Genomic DNA, 21,738 nt, shown 5'->3' with positions numbered 1-21,738 from the left:
ATCTTGCCAGAATGACTCAGAGAATGGGATTTGTTCAGTGAGTGGGTTTCCCCCAGCACAGAGAGCAGTGTGATCATATCTGTGAAATTCTTCACTCTTTGGCATTGCAGGAGAGCCTGCAAAGTTTTGCCGTCTGAAATGGCAGACTCATTTGCCTTGTCTTAATCCTCCCTTTGCACCATATTTACTTTGTGGCTAGACAGATACTCTCATATTCAGCACATCCTTCTGGCCCCAGGCATCTGATGCGTGAATGCAAAGTAATATAAGGGGGAATTCAGCTATCCACATATAAATGATTGTGTCTTTCAAATATGTACAGAGGAGGGGTTTTTTACCTTACACGGTATGAATGCAAGTATCAAAGGAAAGGACTTTTTATGCGTGGCTTCCTTGCCCTCCCCCCTCTCAGAAAGAAAAAGCAAAGCTGTTGCGTACTTTGGAAGGGATGGGGAGACAGATTTGAAAATTTACCAAAAGTCTAGAGGCATTTCAGAAAACTCCAAGGGAGCAGAATGACCACATTCTTATTAAAATCTCATACAGGTGCCTGCCTGCATCTTTAGATGTTTAAATGCCCCATTTTAATCAAACCTTACGCTGCTTTGATTTGTTTGTGATTTGTGCTTCTCCCTTCAACACATAGGCAGGAGTGGCTGGGTGGGTAGACCCAGGCCATACAGAGCTCTGAGATAGGCTTGTTTCAGTTAGCACTGCAGGGTTGGGCATAATCTGAAATCTTACCCTGAGCATCCTCATCAGGAGAGACTACAGCAGGAGAACTCGCTGGGGTGCCAGGTCTAGGGCCTTTTCTGCAGGGAGGCTGGTTTAACCGCATCCCAGGTGTCTGGAGGAGGCATCCTCTTCTAAGCCCTATTCCTTCACTGCTACTGCAAAAACCTTTTGGTCAGACAATTTTGTTTTACAAGATACAGAATTATAAATGGTGCTTGGGAGAAAGGGAGGTGAGGCAAGAGAAATAGTTCTGCTCACCAGCAGGACTTTTGAGTGCTTCCCTACAAGTCTCCAGCCATGAAGCGCTTGAGGCATCTTCCTGCAAGGAGCGTTTGCTGTGTTTTCATAGCGTGGCACTGTCTCCACATCCTAACAGTCGGTTTGTGACACTTCAGTTTGTGACAAAATTTCCATTGAGTCCCCTGCAACCAGAGGATAGTACTGTTGGGCAGTGAGATGTTTGATATCCAGACAGAAAAAGTCAGAGAGGAAGAGGAAGGTTATTATTTATCGTAAGGGGTTTTCCTTTGAGAGGGGGGTTGGTAATGTACACATGATACGCGTTTATATAGAAGTAATGTGAAAGCTTTATACTACACTAGCTTGCTTTTGTTCTTAAAGCTTTTGTAGATGATTTATGAAAAGTGTTATTTCTATTACTCAGGCATATGAAAAGAAGCAAATTATCTTATTACATTATGTGGACAGTCAAAAGAAGAGTTAAATGGACCATACGACTTTCTCTTAAAACATTAATTTTCTTGTGTTTTCTTTAATTTCCTTGATAATGAAATTTCACAATAGCCAGTGGGTATTACTGTGTGAAAGATAAATTAGATCGTTCCCGCTAGATGTAAATCCTTTCCTAGACTTGTCATCAGGATATGATTACTGTAAATTTCTCTATACATGTGAAATGCCAATCCCTGAAAACATTTCCTGTTGGAAAACAAGAGGTTTTCAGAGGCTTTTCATTTAAATACTGTCAAGTTGATGGCTATGAAAATGCTTTTTAAATGAATGATTAAGGACTGTATCTAAAGTTTGAAAATTGCTTTTCCTCCCCTGAATAAGTTTAATTCTGCACTATCAATGATACTTGCAGATGCTCAGCACTTTTCACAGCAAAGCCACACAAGACTACATGAATACAGCTGAGTGGGTACCATGGTTCAGTTTTATGACTACCTTGATGTCTGTAACACCTTAAAACCGTACTTACATGGTAGGCTTCTCCTGATGTGAGAAGTGAGATGGGAGAAGTTCCTACCATTTCTGCAGACTCCCTGTGGGAGCTGCGCAGCTGCAAGACCCGCTGCCTGAGCCATGCGACAGGGCAGAGCCTTCAAGGCTAATCCTAGAATCATGGAATCATTTAGGTTGGAAAAGACATTTAAGATCCTCGGGTCCAACCGTTAACCCAGGACTGCCCAGCCCACCACTAAACCATGTCCGTAAGTGCCACTTCTACATGTTTTTAATACCTCCAGGGGTGGTGACTCAACCACTTCCCTGGGCAGCCTGTTCCAGGGCTTGACAACCCTTTTGGTATGAAATGCCTGTTAGTGTAGATAATAAAGATTTGAAAGGGAACACATACCTTATTCTTTAGCACTTTCTGGGCTGGAATATCTCTCAACTTTTAAAGTTTCTTTTTCTCCCGTGTTTTAATATAAGCTCAATATTTCCAATCTAGAGTATGCATGCAAATATTAAGGCTTACGAAAATTAATCTTAATCATCAGCCCTTGTGAAGATCATACAATAAATTGTCTGTGATTCATGCACGGAGCACCTACACAGTTCAGATGCAGTATTTCAACCTTTCTGTTGAATATAAATTATTGCCACTAGTTTTCAATACTCAGAAACATGAGATGCTTAACAAATGCTAGATGACAGCAAGAGGTCAGTATGTGTCAGAATGTTTATGTTAAATAATCAGTATCTCCAAATGACACTTTTTTTGAACCACAGTTTCAAAAACTTTTTGTCCAATTACTCTAAAAATCACCCATTGACAGTACAGAGGAAAAAATTATTACTTTGTTTATCTCTTTTCTGTCTTTGATTTGGACTGACATGCCTTCAGTTAATTCCATCAAGGTCAGCACGACTCCAGCTGAAGCTGGATCATAACACCCTTGCACAGAGGAAATGGGATGTCACCTTCACACCTTCATGTGAAAACAAAAAGCTTTTAGGTACAGGATTGATAGGTATTTTGTTTTAATTTGTCCTCTGTGCCTCGACCAGTGAGAACCAAGGCTTCTGCAGGAAATTGTGTATATGTCTGTTTCCCAAGGGAGAGATGCAGTACCTAAACATCACAAAGCCAGCAGCAGAGCAGCAGGTACACTAACATGACTCATCACCTGTTGCCATAGATTTTCCAGCTGCTGCTGATAAAGATCTTTAAAATCTAATTCAGTTAAATATTGTAAAGAACTTTTCCAGTAAGCTGCAGTTCGTGACAACAATGAGATTAGAAATATAAGGTTTTATGCTTATATTCTCACTGTTAATTCACATTAAGTTCCCTGTGGGTTGAAAGATTCATGTTTATGAAACATGGAAAGCTGAGTGTAACACTTGCTATTTCACACATAAAATTAAGAGCCTTTTTAAAATTACATTTTTTAATGCTAACTGGCAAGATAGTGTATGAAACAAAAAGCCGTCATGTAATCTGAATTGTCACTATATATCCAGCGTAGCAGCCGATAATGAATATTTATCTAAACAAGTATTTTCAAGTCTTTCTTGCTACCGTTTGTGTTTGTTTCAGTCTTATTTGAATTGAAAAACAGATCGTTTTGCAATAACTGTAACTAATATCTCTAGGCACATAATTTGAGATGGATCTGTAATTCAGTGCAGCAATATTCAACTGCAGAAAAAATTATTAGCATTAACCAGGAGCTAAATTACAGCTTGGCTTTCACTTGTACCGCATTGTACTTGTGAATTCTAAAATGCTGAATGAAATTAAAGGTTCATTTTAATTTTTATGAAAAGCAAATAGATTCTTATTAAATTGAGTAGTGTCATTATATTTGTTTGGCATCTACTGTACATACTGAAGTTACAAGCATTCAGATGACAAAACATTAATAATGTGTTAGACCACTTATAAAATCACAAGATAATAATGATTATTAATAAAATTGTTATATGCAGGAACTGAAGGGGGAGTTTTGCTTTGTTTGGCACATAAGCGAGGAGGAAAAACTACCACTTTCTACTTTATGAAAACCTTTACGTTAGGCTCGGTTACTCCTACACATTCAACTCTGCAATTTACATCCATATTTACCCAAGTGTATCATCTCCCTGCTCCATTTCTGACGACAGGTCAATAAAGGATCCCCCGAGATCCCTTCTCCATGCATCGCAGCCGCTCTGGGAGCATGGCTCTACCTCTCAGCTTTCCATCAAAGCAACCTTTTTCAAAAGGACACAGGGGCTGCTGCCTGGCTGCCTGCAATGTGCCTCACTGAGGCGAGCTGAAGGGCTGGAGCGTTGGGCTCAGGTGCAAATCCATGCCTGCAGGGAACTGCACCCAAGCACCACCCTGTTGCATCCCGTTTAGTCCACGTATGCCCGAATCTTACCAATGCATCTAATTGCTACTGCTGCCCCAGACTGATCTGTACGTCTGTGTTTGCAGCACTGGTGGGGATGACAGGGTTGGAGTTTCAGCCCAGCAAGAAACTGTGCTTTCAGTGCTTTTGTGCTTTCTGTTCCACCCAGAATTTACCGAGAATTAGTGGATATAACTAAAAGCACTGCTTTGGCTTAAGTATTTAACAGGCCCGTGCAACATAAATGCATGCTTGTATGCTGTTTGCTGACACAAATGTTCCAGGTTTTATTCCCTTTCTGGCACTTCTACTGAACTTTCTGCTTATAGCTTACCATTAAAGTGAAACATTTTCTTTCCACTAAATCCACTTTCACTAAATCCCTGATATACTTAGGGTTTATCTCCAACCAGTATCACATGATGCCGTCTAGCCTATACACCACTTAGGAAATGCCAAACTTCTTAGGATTAATCCTCTGACCCCAGAAAGTCAGGTTCCACGATGCGCCCGCCTGCCCTGCGCTGGGACTGCGAGCTCGTCTTGTAAGCGGTGACGGTTGGTGGCTGTCAGGGAGCTGCAGCAGCTGGGGTCAGAGCTCCTTATGGGAAACCTGCTTTGCAAGATTCTTGGGGAAGTTTAGTTTCCTTGCACGCATCAAATTGAAGTGCTACCTACAAGAAAATATATTGAACATTTTAGAGATTTTTTTGTTTCATTTGCACAAATAACAACAAGCCGAGCCAATCCTGTTGCATTTGTGAAAGTTTTTACTTTCTTGACTGTCTCATGGAAATTAGTGGGAATTTTGGTTGAAGAAAGTGCAATTTGGGCAACACTTTACAACTGATTCATGCCTTAGGTGCCGTTGCATGCTACAATCAATCAATATCCCAAGTTGAACCAGCTGCAAGCCCTGGTAATGAAAGCTGACAATAAGTGTGCTTCAGGTAGAACATGAGCTGAGACTGCACCCTGCGAGCATGGCTGCTGCTTTCTTTGTAATCAAACTATGAAAATGTATAGAAATATTTGTGAGTTAGCTTCTGATTCGCTTCTTTTTTCTCTGTATAAACACAGAGCGGAAAAGCAAACCAATGGACTGGGGATGATGAGGAGCATATTTATTTGCATGTTTCATCATTTTTCTGTATGTACATGTTTATGTATTGTATAGATGAGATGGATGGATGTAAGTTAGAGTAGTCCCACTGAGTTCAGCGTACCAGGAAGAGGCAGAATGCTGAAGCAGCTTGTGAGATTTCCTGAGCATTGCTACGTTTTTAACGCTGAGATAAATTTTTCTTGACTATAGATACTGCAAGCAGAGCCATCATCAGAGATTTGTTTTCAAAATGTGCTATAAAGAGTTGCCTCCTCTGTTTGAAAGAGTTTGTGGATAGAGCAAAGCGTGGTGGCAAGTGGGCAAAAAAGGGATGGCAGAAGAAAGCAATCAAAAACTCTCAAAAAGAGGTCTCAGCCTTTGGTGCTGCACATTGCCTTCTCTGTGCTCACCTCCATTTTCTCAGTTTTCCATCCATACAAACCACAAAGAGCTGATAATTTGGGTTTCACTAAACCCTACCTTTGTACCCACCCTTAGAGCAGGGGACGGAAGCTGGAAATTCTCAGAAGTTTTTCTCACGTTGTTTTGCCCACTGATGCATTTTGGGATCATCAGATTGAAATGCCTGTAGCGTTGTGTTGGTTTTGTACCTTACATTTATGTATTTTATACACGTGCATATACATGATATTTTATATTTTTTACTATGGACTTTTAATAAGAAAATGATTGAGCTAATAAGCATCTACTGCTTTTTTATTTAGTTTAAGTAGAAATGCATCCATATGAAAGTACACTTGATTTGTGTGTGTACCTTGTTCCTTGTCAGAAGTTGCCAGAATAAATGTGAGGACAAGTGATAAAGAAGCAGTGAAAGAAAATGGTAGAAACTTCAGGTCCTGAGGTATTCGTTGGGATGGATGATGGCAGTTATTCCAAGTGAGCTAACAAGTCTGATACAATCTGAGAATGAAGCGTCTTTATCTGTGAATCCCAAACATCTGTAATAACCTCAGAATTAGATTTCCCCAGCTCTGCTATAGATCCCATTAATGTTTTTCTGTCTTTGTTATAACTCTGTGTCTTCTTTGGTCAGTGTGAATCACATGCAAGTGCCATATGTCTACGTAAGTCAAATGCCTCCAACCAGCAGTTCTTCCGTGTTCTGTGGTTGATTTATATTCATAAAAAACATCCAAGAAATTATTCAGAATTTGTAATTACCTGGTAATGTCAGAAACTGATTAGTTTATTGTTCCAGTGTTTACTCTGTATCTTTATGGCTAACATTTCTGGGCATTTTCTTACAGCATCAGTGTCTTTGCTGGGTGAAGTTTATTAATGTAAATTGGTTCTGACATAAACAAGACTACACCTAATTATTTCATGTAGATATACATGCTATGTGGCAGCAAACTCGTGAAATCTGCACAAGTTCTTGAACTCTTATATATATATATATATATATATGCCAAATGTCTGTTTTAGCTATATAGCAAATACCTGTTGTGCTAAATAACACTGATGCCTTTTCATTTGTGGAATTGCTGGGATATAAACAATCCTAACTTGCACATAGGCATCAATAACTTCAAACAAACAGAACTGTCACATGTACCACTATGCTGAGCTTCACTTTGTATGTTCATTCTGTATTTCATTATATAGAGGAGTTTTATGCACCCCAAACCTGCCCAGGAGACATGGTCAGGATGCTATGGTGCAATCTGCCCGTCTATATCTGTTCCTGGCCAAAAAAGCAGGTTTTTCCCATTTCCCACTGAAGTCCTTGGCTGCTGCAACAGCCTTGTTGATTTTTTTTTTTTTTTTTGGTAGCTTAGAAGCTCAAAGAGTTCTTGGTGCTTTTTCTTCCTCTGGGACAAGCGTGGGTGAGTGCCGCAGCTCATATCCTGCATCATCATCTGCATCTGCTGCTGTTCCTGCTCCTTGCCTGCTGGTCAGGATCAGGCCCTCAGCAGCCTGCTCGAACTTCACTACAGTGAGCTACTCTCAGGATAGATGGGTATCCATAGACACTCGGCATTTATACAGACTGATTACCAAAAGGATCTCCTGATTTGACCCCAAATACAAATCAAGGGCATCCACCTGTTGATGCTGTAGCAGACACTTCCATGTGATCACGGGGTTTGTTCCTGCAGCAGCAGCACATGCCTCTGATGTATTGCTCAGTGAAGCTGTTGACTGGTGTTAAAAGCTCTGTGACTTAGAGGACATCAAATAAACGCAAACTTCTCTGGTAGGATAGCATCCTTTTCTATTTCAAGATAATTTTGTAAATTCCAGGTAATGCTTAGTATTTGCTTTTACTGATTTATACTTCTTTCAGGGAAAGAAAATCAGCTACAAATAGCATGGATTTGCATGTTGGACAGAATGTCCCGTTTCCTTTACTTATACAGCCCAACAGAATCATTTGCTCAATGGCAAAACGTCATAGCCTGTTATTTGCATAGAGGCTTTTAGGCCAAGGAATGCTGAACTTTTGGAGCGAAGGGTGTTTGTACAAAAGAATCTTTCAAGTTCTAGACATGTTCACTGCACTTACTCCTGCTCACCTTCTTTCTGGTTTGAGATACCTCTTACTCTTGTATTTGATCTATCTTCTTGGTGTCTGACTTTACTCCCCACTATCTTCCTTTATATCCTATATTATTTTGAAAAATATTCCAGTCTGTCACATAAGCACAGATTTTTCTAATGGGCCCCAGTTTGAAATCGTCTGTCCAAGTGCCTATTTTCTGTAAAATATAATTTTTATATCTCTGTTTGATCATAGGAATTTATCCTAACACTCACCTACTTTATCTTGGGCTCTGTTTCATTGCCCTGAAAGAGGACAGCCATCATAGCTTTATAGATTGAAATTTGTCCTTCGTCCCAGCTGTTGCTTAAACCATTAACTGCTTTGAAAGTTCGGGGCTGGAGTATTAACCCGACATGAGAAGCGGTACAGTGGTTTTACCGCTGCCAGGGATTTCCTAGGGCCATGGGAAACACGGGCATTGCTGGAGCTTCTCCGTTGTTTTTTGCGTTGACCCCGGTGGCTCCGCGGGAACCCGGCTTCGGTGCGGAGCCGCGACACGGCGACACCAGGCACCCTTAAACCGGAGCCGCGTGCCCCGGCTGGAGGACAGCGGGCACTCAGCCCCACACCCCGCCCCGGGGGGGTCCACACACACCCCCGGGGGCTCGTCCCCCCCGGCCCCCGCCCCGGGAGGGCTCCTCACGGCCGCTCCCCCGCGGGGCTCCGCGGGCCCCGGGGCACGGCCCGCCCGGCCGGGGGCTGCCCGCGGGCCCGGGGGCGGCTCCGCTCCGGCGCCGGGAGCCCCCCCCGCCGCCGCCCGCCCCGGCCCGGGTGCCGCGGGGCCGCTCCGCTGCCGGGGCCTCGCTCCTCTCTCCCGTCCCGCCGGGGCGGTGCCGGCTTCTCCCGCTGTCCCCTGCCGTGCCGGGGGCTTCGGCCGCGGTCAGCGGCGGGCCCGGCTGGGAGCCGGCGGGCCCGGGCTCCGTCCCGCCCGGGGGCAGCGCCCGCAGCAGCGCCCGCAGCACCGGCCCGGGGCGGGGGGACACAGTATTGCATTACTATGAATTCAGCAGCAGCCTGTGAGATTACAGCACTCACTTGTACCAAAAAAGGTGGAATTCAGCAGGTTTGGGCCAGCTGAGAGCTGCTCTGCTGCTTTCCTGCCTGAATCCCTCATCAGGCTTCCCTTCGGAAAGCTGAAACATTTATTTTTGTCTTTTTACTTTCACTCCTTAGTGTCATGGGAGAGCAGCTGGGAAGCTCTGGGATTCTTTCCTTCATTCTCAGTACCTTCGTTGATTTACTGCAAATCTACTTCAATGTGTTTGACCACAATTAAGCCAACTTTTTAGCTGTTCCTCTTCCAGAATTTAAGTCCAGCATCATGGCTATCCTGCTGCCTGAGTTAGTCACTATGGGCCCTGACATGGGGTTGTACAACTCACATGTAAAACCACTGTAACCCTTAAAGGGGGAGCAATCCAAACCAGCCAAGCATCTGGAAATCTGAATGGTGGTGGTGGTTCTTGCCAAATCTCTTCTTGACCTTCCACCTATGGTCCACTAAACCAGGAAGAGCCCTCTCAGAATACTGGTCCATACATCTCTGCTGCACATGCATGCCTGAGCCATGAGATCTGCTTATAGAAAATGTCTTACAGGAAAACAGAAGGTTTTATAAGCTGGTGGAAGACAGTGTAGAACTACAGCATTGTCTATGGCCCCATGTGGGAAGAACACAAACATCAGGTGTCACTGAGTAGCTGAGTACCCACATCGTTATCCCAGAGCTTTTCCTTCTCTGGGGACATACTGGCAAAAATTCAAATGCAGTGGGGCTGGGTATGCCAGCTGTATAACTGGGTAGCATTCCTCTGTGACCATCCCTGGATTCAGAGCACAGGGTGCAGAATCTGTCCGTTAGCTAATGTGCTTGTGCTATTTCAGGCTTTATTAAACTCCGCTGTCATCTGCAGATAGGGCCATTTAATAGGGTGCAAAGTGGACGCCAAGCAGCAGCAGGAGGAAAACCCAGCTGATTTTTTTATGAAAACAACTGGCTGCAGATGAGTTGGTAAATCAGTTTTAATCACTGCAGCCGAGATATAATATGAACTGTTCACTGAGGCTTAAGTGATTTTGAACAATTAAGAAATTTGCTCAACATATTTATTAAAATAATCATTGCTGGTTTTACCATAATGATGTAAAATGTATGAGGGCTCTTGCCAGCCTTCTGCTCCATTGCAGAGGCTCTAAATGTACACTTTCATGCCAGTTGTTAATAAAACTGACAATTAAAATAACATGTTGAAATCAGGTAGGAAAAGAATAAGCCAGCAATAATGGCAGTTTTAAAAGATCTTTCCTTAAGCCACACAGTTTACCTTTTATTGCTGTTTAGCACTGAAGATGAGCAGTCTAGCTAGATGTGGTATTGAAGAGAGTGACAGTATCTAATCCAAAGACATTTTATCTGGTTTTATACCTGATTTATTTTTAGTGTGCAGCTAAGTAATGTTGTATAACAGACAGCTCGCTGAAATTGTCAATTATAATGCTTTCAGACATGCAAAAAACAGCCCAGACAAGAATACATATATATAAATTTATATATATGTGGATATATACATATATGTCTTCCTGGGATGCTGGAAAAAAGCTTCTTTTCTATCAAAGGTTTATGCAGCAGCATGATAACAAAATTAAATATTTTACAGAAGTTATACTATTCTCTGAAGGCACTCTCCCGAGATCTAAAGCTTTACCCCAGGGCACTCTTCCAAGATCCTTCAAAGATGACTTGTGTCTCCACATTTAGTGTAACAGCTTAGATTTCCCCCTCGTTGCTTTGCTAATATCATTTCCGAATTGCAACAGTCTGCCGTTTGGCTGCAGACAGCTTTGTTGTTGTTTGATTTCTAGTAACCTTTCCCTGTGAAAATACAACTTTCCGCATTGTAACACATGATTACGGCCTCTCTGTGTAGTTCCCTGCCTCCAAGGGCTGGATGGCTCCAGGAGGAGGGACTTGTCTGTGCATTTATCAGGTTGTTCATTTGGTGTTTTTCTCTACTTCCCAACGACAAACATCCTCCTCTGTGAAGTACATGAGCCTGATTGCATGCTGATGCTTTCCTGTCTGGCTTCAAGTACAAATAGTAGCAGAGTCAAGGGGTAGCGCTGCAGAGGACTGTGTTAGGGCTGCCTGCTCAGTGTCCATCCCAGCTGAAGCAGGAGTGGAATTAGATGTGCCGGGGGGAGAATGGAATGCTTGGGGTTCCACAGTGTGATTATGACTTTCACCTCCCAGACCTGCTTCAGAGCTGGTCTGCAGGAAGGTGAGTGCTGGCCCAGTCTTTGCCCCAGTTTCCTTGTTTTCTGCAAGACTCAGGCATTCAGCTGTGCACCCAGGTCCTGCGCTGGGAGCTGGCTCAGGACAGGGAAGCAGGGGCAGGCAGGGCAGCTGCCGTGTGCACGCATGCCCGGTTGAGGCGTGTGGGTTTCGGAGAGCAGGGGTGTCACTGCTGTGGGATGGCCCAGTCCCACCACAGTGCCGCCCACCTCCCAGTGCCCGCTGCCCAGTGAAAGTCCTGAAGCACACGCTTAACTTGGAGCACATGAGTAGCCCTATTGAATTAAGTATGTAATCAAGTGATTTGCTGGATCAACGACTGTATCTTTAATCCTTTTCACATATTGCTAAGCTCATTAAACTCTCTTTGATACCAAGCTGTGCAAGTTCCTTAGGAGGGGCAGAGACTACGTGCTATTTCTTTAGCTTAGATTTATCACCTCCAGCTTCCAGCAAGGGACTCCTGTGTTACAAGCCTAAGGTTGCCCTAAGGGTTTGCTCCGAACAATGGATGGGAAAATGTTCTGTGTGCTGTATAATTTTTGATACCCTGCCCAGCACAACAACATGGATATGCCAGAACAAATACCCATGTAACCAACCAAAATACCGAGCAGTGGATCCTGGGCCTCAGTGCAAGCACTTCATTTCCTTTCTTTTCCCTCTTTTTCCCTGACAACCATCCAGCTAACAAAGAAAAGAAATAAAAGAAATAGCAAAACAATTAAGCATTGCAAAGCTAGGTATTTAGTTCTGTCAAAACCCATTCTTACATACATTTGTAGGCTTGTGCTTCAGCTCAAAACAGAGACAATTTTGGTAAAGCAACCCTCTAATGTTCTTTAAATTAGATGAGCTGGTATGTGACATTTGCATACCAACTCCTCCTGGATGCCAGAATCTATGCAGCTGTTAGAAAAATTTTCTACTGCATTTAAACATACTACAGGAAGATTTCTCCTTAAAACAGTGCAGTTATATGCCATCATAAGAGGATAGATGGAGAAGTGAAATCCTCCTGGCTCAAAGCTAACTAATTGAGAAGAAAGGGGACAGGCTTCACCCACTATTCTGAAAAGGATTTTAAATATCTTTTTTTTTGGGTGTTAATCTGACTCCTCAGAAATCCTGCAAGTCGGGAGGAATTGCGGGAGGTTGGAGTGGGACTTGAAGCAGAGCCAGAGCAGTTCAGGCTGCCGAGGTCTAATCAAATAACAGCATAGAAGGCAATTCCACAGCCGGCAGAATCGCTATATAATAAATATCACCAGATTTATAAGAATACACTAATTTGGAGCCTCCAACTTCAGAATAAAAATGCTTAATTTCAGAAATGTTGACTTGGCCTTACACAGCCTTACCCCCCCCTGCTTTGCAGGTGCTCAGTGTTTAGCCTTCTAGTGGGAACAGGCAGAACCATAAGCCGTGTCTGAAACCCTGGGACCACTGTGCTTTCACAGCCCTCCTATTTGATTGATCTGTCTTATTAGTATCTAGTGTAAGTACCAGTCATGTCTACCTAAATGATCTTATTCTTGCTCAGTTATTGGATCATGTCTCTGTTTTCATCAGGAAAAGGTATTTTTCTTCATATGTGTGTGTCACTTGGATCCTCCTTCCAATAATGTGAACTCCTGAAGTCATATGCTCGCATCAGAAAATGACACTCTGTGTAATTTTTCAGACTCGACAGTTAGCCCTGCTACTCAAAGTCTCCGTGGCGAAAGCAATTCTATGACAGAGCTCCAAGGAAGCTACTAAGTATTTGTATTACTCCTCTCAATGTGAGCTATTGGGCACTGAAAAATGTCGGTGCTTTACTGAATTGTGTATATAGTCTTTGCGAACATAGACTCATAGAATCATTTAGGTTGGAAAAGACCTTTAAGATCATCGAGTCCAACCATAAACAAGTGTGACTACTGTGAGGTTTTTCGCACATTTTATGCTTTCACTGCACGTGCCAAGGTATTTTAAATTACAAAGTTGCTCTGAATCTCAAATGACTGTTTGCTTCACATTGACAAAATTACAATACTGGGTTCTGATCCAGGGTTCACAGGCTTTGGCTTATTGGGATAGCTGATAACAGAAAATAGCAGAAACCTGGGCTTGGGAACAGAGACCTTGTCTGGAGCAGATGGCTTGCTTTGGGCATGGCTGGCACATGAATATGCCACAGCAGCAGAGAATAAAGGAGGTACTTCTAATCACGATGGTTCTGTCACATCATGGTTGATCTTTTTACATCACTTTTGCACACTGACAGATTACGTACTCCTGAGTTGCAGGTCTTCAAAGAGAAATAGAATAATATTTCTGATTTGCTACAGGAAAAACTTAACATGAAGGCAGCAGTCATACAGTATAAGCACACTGCTTTCTTTTTCCCTATTGCCTTCTTTTCTAGACAGTATTTTTGAGAAAATAGCTTCAGAATGAGTTTTTTATATTATCATGGTAGAATTATGCAGAAGAAAAGTGCTGATCCTATCCTTGCCTGTAGGGCAAAGTGCACTGATGAATAAATCAGGAACATTGTTTAATATTACATTAAAAAGATGTAAAGGTATTAATACTAATTTATACCAGGTTCATTGCAGTAAAAAATATTATGTAAAAAAAGGCAGCTTGTTTTAAAGAACTTGGTACTGCAACTGATCATCATCATACATTTGCACAGTATATTTTTTCTGGACTGTAATATGTGTGTATTACAGAATGACTTTACTTGTATTGGCTTGGAAGAATCTTGCTGCTTAATTGACATGGTGTACTCCAAGTAAAATTCAACTCAGTTGAGTAACAGGCAGAGTAAGAGCCAATGCTGATGCCAGCATCTAATCTAAACAGCACTGGTATAAAAGCTATATTAATGCCACAGAAGTTCATGGTGTTTCCCAGGATTTACATTATCTGATGTTTTCTGAAAGTAACATCTACAAGATATGTCTATCTACAGCACTTAGATTAAAATTTAAGCTTGGGGCAGCCATAGAGTTTAATAGAAAGTTTCACAATACCCAAAGGTTTTGAAGCAACACGGTTTGAACAGGATACAGCTGAGATGCATTCGCACAGGCTCCTGGGGGGCAGTGCCTTACTCTTCCTTCCTGTCTGTGCCAGGGGCCATTTCTTTGTGCCACGAGAGCCTTTGAGAAACCACTCTCTCTATCAGAACAAGAAAATAATTACTGTGGGCAGAAACACAGAATCACTTAGAACAATTCCAGTTCTGAAAAATAAAAAATATATACATTTATATATAAATTATGGTCATTAAAATCAGCTAACATTTATCTTCACCTTGAGAGGGCATGATGATGTACTGTGGTAGCTATCTCATATTCCTGGTCATGAAGATAAATGGCTCAGAAGAACTAACTACTTTGCAACAAAAATCCATATTGGTACACAAAATAAATAATAATAGTAAAGAAACAACTCCTAATACAAACAAGAACCCCACAAAGTGGTTTTGTGATGAGTTCAAAGCTAAAACAGTGGAGCTATAAAAATAGAGCTTTTGTCTCCAGAAAGTGAAGATGGATTCTTTTCCATATAGTACTCCAATACTTGTTATTTCCTGAAGTATGAGCTTTGGAACATATTTTTGCTTTGGTGAGATATTTCAAGAGAGTTATATCATTACTGATAGGCTTTCAGAATAATAGTAATGTGGCTGTGTTGGTACTGCTGTCATACAAATATATCGTATTCTATCACATTATGCTGTGAGTTCATTCTGAAGTATTTTATATAAATAACACTGAAGTTGCCTTCCTCCTGGAAATGAAGTGGTATATTTCTATTACTGACGTATCTCGCTACTGAGAATAAACATCATCTCTTTGCACTGAATTTAAAGAATAGGCTTCAATAAGAAAAAAATCTGAATTGTTCATCTCGTCATGATTATTTGTCAGAAATTCTGTCTAGACACAAATATAGTAGCTTTCATATAGCTGATATTGCAAGTTATAGCATCTGCAAAAGTTGAACTGGAAAATTATGTAGGAGCTGAGTTATAGTTTCATTTTCAAATAGAGTACATGCTATAATATTTTTCAGACCATCCATGAAATAAATATTTGAGTCAAATATTCAGTTCGCTTTGATTTATACCTAAAATAAACAAAATGTGCACCAAAACAGTGACTGCACTGTTGAGAAGTTATTTTTCAGTCTGGATCCAGGGAAGATAATTCTGGGCTTAGAATATAGATATGTATTTATATGTACTGTAATTTATTTGTGCTGCTTGCATATCCTCACCGTCTTTTGTCTTCTCCTCAAATCATCTCTGAAAAGCATATTGGGCTACTGCCCTGTTCATTTAGTGTGAATCCAAATTTGGCTTTAATCTAGATTTCTACGTCATTGTGATTTCTATGTACATGGGATAACCTTGGGTGCACAATGAAAGTGGACTCCACACACTGACTCTGTCTTTTACTCAAAATTTTACAAATGCTTTGGACATCGAAAAACTAACCTTTTGATCATTTTTCTTCTAGGAATATATGGACTCAAACAAATATATAGAGCACTTAGTGACTCAGCTGGAAGAGCAACGCTGGAATTTATGGAGGCAAGTACTATGCATACACGTATTTATTTATGTTGCTATTTTGGAAAAAATACTCCGTAGTTTTCATTCTCAAGTTCAAATAAATGATTGGGTATTCAGTTTCTCCCCTTCTTAATTCTTTGAGGACTAGCAAATCTTACCTAAGTGAAGTAAATAGGCCATCACACACAAGTTGAATCTTGGCTTTGCTAATCAGGGCAGTTATGCACAGGTTTCCTTATGTTCAGTTTTCTAAGCAGTGAATGCTAAGTCTACTTCAGATTCTTTTAATTGGACTGAATTTAAGAAATGGCCGTATATTCTTGAATGTAAGTGTTTTCACTGAACACAAACTATAGCCAAAAAACCAGCACAGCAGCATGAAATATCGAGAGTTTTGAAACTAAAATAAACATAGTTTTAAAATTTTGCAGTACTCTTGATAGTCTATATTTTCTATTTCTTCTCTGTTCATGCTGCTCAGTGCAGGCTGCCCAGACTTAACTCTGGTTTAAGTAAAGCCGTGATGTCCACATGCGCAGTTAGTGGGTGTTTCTACTCTGCCATACAGCAAATGTGCTAACTGTACAAGCACTTCGGAAGATCTCCTCAAACTCTGCATCCCCCTGGTAGGATGGCTGTAAGGACCCTGCAAATCTCCATGCATTTCTCTGGTGTAGTAAATGTCATCTGCTCACAGGTAGAGGTTGTCAGCTCTCATAAAAAGGTGCTCGCTTCATTCCAGACATAGTTTCCTCTTTACAACAGCAATTTTACTACATATTGTACTTCAGTGGTTTTGCTGCTGTGTTACTGTTGATGCCTTCATTAGGTAGGACAAGAGGCTGTGCATTGTTTGCATCTTTCCAAAGTTTATCAAGCATCCTTCATAACTGTGACATGACGGCAAAAATGTCTTAATCTATAGATTCTTTATTGTATTTCAGCAGTACTGCTCTCTAGATGTTGTCTCAGGGCTGTTCTGATATGAAATGGCGAAGATAGCCAAGAAATTACCTAATCTTCAAAAGCCTCAGAAGTCTCACACCCTTAATGAGTTAATTATCTCTTGATAATTTTTAAACTAATACTTCCAGATTTTCTGTTGGTATAGAAATGTTACTATCACAGCTGGTCTAAAAAGATCAGCCTGACAGCACTTTGCAGTATTTGCTTGTACTTCATATTTTCGAAGTATTCTGTATCTATTTATTAACTACTCACCATCTCATATTTTTATAGTTACCAGCTAAATTCCTATCTGAGATAACATTTAATCCAGAGGAAATGGAATAATACCAGTGATGAAACTCATTCAGCATTCACAGCCATATATTTTTTTTCAATGCAGTATTTAACTTTTTTTTTGCTGAAGGCATATGAGCAGTGACAATCTTTATTAATACCTAGTCAAATATAAAGTAATCTTCAGGGAATAATTTAATCTTCAGAGATTGAAACCTATTTCACCTTAGGAAGAAATAACGATCTGTCTGATTTTTCAGTTGAATGCCTCTCATGTACAAAAAAAAAGTAGCTTTGCACATGACAGTACTAGTTAGTATGCAGCTTACAAACTTCTTGACCTATAGGATATAAAGTAGTATTACAGCATTTACAGCATACAGCATCTATGATATGGACTTAGTCTTATTTATAGGCAAAACTCAGAAAGTTTGTGTTTAATTCCTACTTCCTTTCAAGAGTAGTCAAATCAATTGGTGAAAAACATTGAACTTTACATTTAAAATTACAGAATTTAGGAGATTCTTTTTGTAAGAATGAAGGTGATTATATGTGGATGACACCACTGTGGTTAAATATAAATGAATAATAAAAGATTAAAAGATGAAAAGGTCTTTGAAAAGTAGCAGGGGTAGTGACTTTATTTTATTATGAACAGACTTTCAGAATTGTTCTGAAAATTCAGTAGTTTTGGAAAACTGAAGACACTAATTTATCTTTAATATTGATTTATTTTTAATATTATTTTTATGGGGTATTGGCATAAAGTTAGACTTATTAATATTGGAAAAATTTAGACTTACAATGAGCATTACAGCATAAACCCTTCTGGTTTTGCTGGTCATCTTTGAACACTTTATTTCTCTCTTCTAAATCTCTAAGATGTTTCATGGTGAGGATTATGCTAATAGCTTGCACTATACAGGGGCAGTACTAGGCTGTCTATAGCCAGACAGATGTCCTAATAAATCAGCATAGCCCTCTTCTCAGACTTCATTATGCTCTTGATTTGTGACTACCACAATTTTAACCCAGTGGGTCACTGGGTGCTGAACCTGACATTGACCGATAACCCCTACTTTACTCTAGGCAAGCTAATAAAAATGACAGACACAAATTCTGACCATTTAGCTCCTTCAGCGTTACAGCCGGGACAGATTTATAGTGGCCAGACTAAGACAGAGAAGACTAAAGCCGATGTCATGGTGCGCATATCAATTTTACATTTCCTTTACATTTCCACACGTACAATGGGACCCTAAAAGACATGTGGGGGCAAAAATTTCTTTTCATTTTAGAGGCTGACTGTTTATACACGGCATTAGCATCTGCTGTGGAACATTTATTGCTGTAATTGCTGTCCCAGGAGAACTGGCTATCGTTAGGTCACGTTTTATAGCTTTCTACTAAAATAGACCTCTAGCCCAGCTTCAGCTTTTTCTTTCTTTAAAACCTTTGCAACAACGAGTGATAGTACGTAGAGATGCAGGCTTTTTTAACATAGCTTTTCTTATACTGAACATTTTACAATAATTATTTTCACATGAAGAATGATGAAAATGATAGCATGTTTGAGTTGTCAGTGTCCCCCCCATTTCTCAATGGAGGGAACAAAATTAATTTATCCAACATAAGAAAAATTTGACCCCTCTTGATGTAAATCACCAACACTCATCACTGGAGATGATGCACAATTCAGCTTGAACCAGAACACTGAACTATTTTAGATTTCTTTGCCCTATCCTGTCTAGAAATAACTTTAAATAGGACAGAATTGGGTCAGGGGTGGTGGGTTCCCCCTGCAGTGTTGTTTCTCACACAGTTATTTAATGCTCTACTTCAGCTAATGTGTATTACTATGTATGATTTTTATGGCAGAATCACATGGACAATCAACATGAGAAGCAGAAATTTTCTCCTGTGGTCTTTGCTAATTGACCTTGACAGTTAATCATAATTTTAAAGTCTTGACACATAGATCAGTGACAGCAATTACTAGCTTCCTTAACAGAGGAAAGAATTTGTATTTCAGCATAGGATGCTTGCGTAAATATGCAGGGGTCAGACCCTGGGTTTAAGACCTTTCAAGGAATTGTACTGTTAGTGCTACTGGAACTAGGACCAAACCTTTAGTCTGTCTTGGTGAAAGCATGAGGATGTGCTGCATTTCAGACGTAACCATCGCATAATAAACGAATGAAGGATCAACAGCACCTTATTACCTTATTACAGTAATGAAAAACATAAGAGGTGGAGGACCACAAATGTGCACGAGGACCACATAGCATTTTTCCAACACTGTATTTTAAAAAGAGTTTGTTAAATAGATTTGCTATACTTTCATCATCAGCATTAGCCTGCTTCTGTGCTCCTGGGTTTAATGCTTGTATACTGAAGAGGTGCCAAGTATTAAACAGGTTGCTTTTGCTGTAATCATGAACTTCCATTGGGAGACCATAATTGCTAACAAGCAAAATAGCTCTGCAAGAATTCTTGATGGTGAGCACAGATTAAAGTAACAACTGTGCTTAGCTTTAAACTGCTTGACTAGAAAAGGACTAATCTAAGGGGAATAAGTTGCATGGCAAACTAATGAAAAACCCTATGTATGATGCTACAGTAATGCAGGCTGTGAAAAAAACCCAAATGCTACCCCGGCTAAATAAGGTCATGCTCTCCACAAGTATCTTTTTCTTGTCAGGGGCTTAGTAACTTGGCCCTAGGGCAAATAAGGTCAAAGCAGCCAGGTCCTGAGGCTGAAACCCCATCTGAACCCTTTCTGGAAGTTTCTGCTAACAAAAGTTGTCTCTGGTCTATGATGCTAACGTGAGTTATAGACTGTATTTGGAATTAATTATCTTCCAAAACTGTTGTAGCCCATGATCAGCAGGCAGAGATTGGTTTGGTCTGGTTTGGTTTGGTTTGGTTTGGTTTGGTTTGGTTTGGTTTGGGTTTGGTTTGGTTTGGTTTGGTTTGGTTTGGTTTGGTTTGTAAGTGCATGTGGCTTCCTCCTTCTTCATGACTTGATCTACCTGTCTTGTCACACTATCTTAGCAATGGATAAAGCCAGGAAAAAGTTGTTTTGTGCTATTAGCCACTAACACCTGCCTCTCATCTCTTTCTCAGTGTTTTGTTTTGCTGGGTTTTCTTGGTGGTGGTGGTGGGTTTGGGGTTTTTTTGCTACATCTCTAGAACAGTGATGTTAGAACAGTGGATATATATGATAGAACTGTAAAATCCATGAAACCGCAGACATACTCCTTTCAGTTTCCTTAGTGTTTGGAGGTGAGGCTGGCCAAGGCAGAGCAGAACTGAGTTTGGCAATTAGGGGTCATTCAGTCACCACAGGTACTTGAATGTTTCCAATTGACATTATAACATCATATAGGTCTCTCTAAAGCTGAGGCTTCTCGTTCGTGACTTTATGTGTGAAAAATTTCACACAAAAATGTCGATTAAAACCGTATAAGGCTACTAATTTGTATAATCGAGTTCACAATACTGCTTCAGATAGGCATTTCTACCAAGGATTAGTATTTGAATATGCGCATTAAGGTACCAATTAAAAATGTATCTGATTTTTGGCCAAATGTGCTTTTCTTTAGCTGAGTGTAAATTTGGATGGTTCAGTGAGCAGTGCAGATGTAGTTACAGGCCACAGAAAGCAGCACCATTGTATTATCAGTGAATGACAATCGCTCGCTTCCTTTGACTCCCTGGTACAATGCCTCTCACACCGCAGTTGTTAAAGATACTTTTCCATGACTGAATGGGGTGAGAGTAATGTGAGTAATGAGTAGATAGAAAAGCAGGTTTTTTTTACTGTTTTCCTTCTAAATCATATTTTTACTAAGATCACAGAAGAGTAAGAAAGAATAGGTTAAAGATTACAAATGAACCTTATGGACTATGTAAGTCCACTATAAATACTAAACTTTTAACCAAGAGAAGAGGCTGGATAGCCGCCACTTGTTGCAGTTGCAGAAAAAGCAGTGCATATTTATTCAATGTTCAAATCAAGACTGATTACTGTCTTTCAAACAAATAAAAGTAGATGCCTTGCAGAAGTTTACTACACCAGTTCAAATTTTTTTATTAGTTCCACTAATTGGCCATATAAAATAATTGTCCTCAACTGATTAAAGCCGATAGCAATTTTATGTGCAACTCCTCACCCGATCAATAAGTAATTCTTCAACAGTGAGTCATTCTAACTCCGATAGGGCATATTTTTGTGGAGTATTTACTAAGCTGACTTAAAAGCTCAACTTGATGTGCTGTGGTATATGTGAAATATGGCCTGGGATGGTTTTGGCATTATACATTCATAACAAGTACTAATATTAAAGAATATTACTCTCAGCCTGTTTCCTTTAATCGGAGAAAACTCCCATTAACACTGCCCATCAGTGCTGCCTGAGTCAGGAGTGAAGTGTTAAGCCTCGGTTATTGCAGCCATTACATAAAGGATGTGGAACAGTCTGAACAGAAAATAATTTTGTTACAAGCAAGTATCTCTGTATCTATGCTAAACTACACAGATCTTGAAACTGCAGGTAAAAGATGGGAAATTGGTCCTTAGAAAGTAACTTCATATGGTCATGTTTATAAAAATTAAATAAATTAACCAATGTTAAT

General features: G+C 40.4%; 1 long non-coding RNA gene across 1 annotated transcript in view; it reads left to right on the top strand.

Moving 5' to 3' along the window:
- LOC130153772 (uncharacterized) overlaps positions 1 to 15,881 on the top strand; it is a 126,553-nt gene extending 110,672 nt beyond the window's left edge. The window contains exon 3 of the long non-coding RNA XR_008823502.1: positions 15,803 to 15,881. This is a non-coding gene — a long non-coding RNA (uncharacterized LOC130153772). The remainder of the gene's footprint in view (positions 1 to 15,802) is intronic.
- Positions 15,882 to 21,738: the final 5,857 nt, after the last annotated feature.

This window comes from Falco biarmicus, chromosome 8 (genome assembly GCF_023638135.1).
Source record: "Falco biarmicus isolate bFalBia1 chromosome 8, bFalBia1.pri, whole genome shotgun sequence".
In the NCBI taxonomy this organism is placed as follows: Eukaryota; Metazoa; Chordata; class Aves; order Falconiformes; family Falconidae; genus Falco; species Falco biarmicus.
Note: the sequence above shows the minus strand (reverse complement) of the source record. Positions and strands in the feature narration are given on the sequence as shown.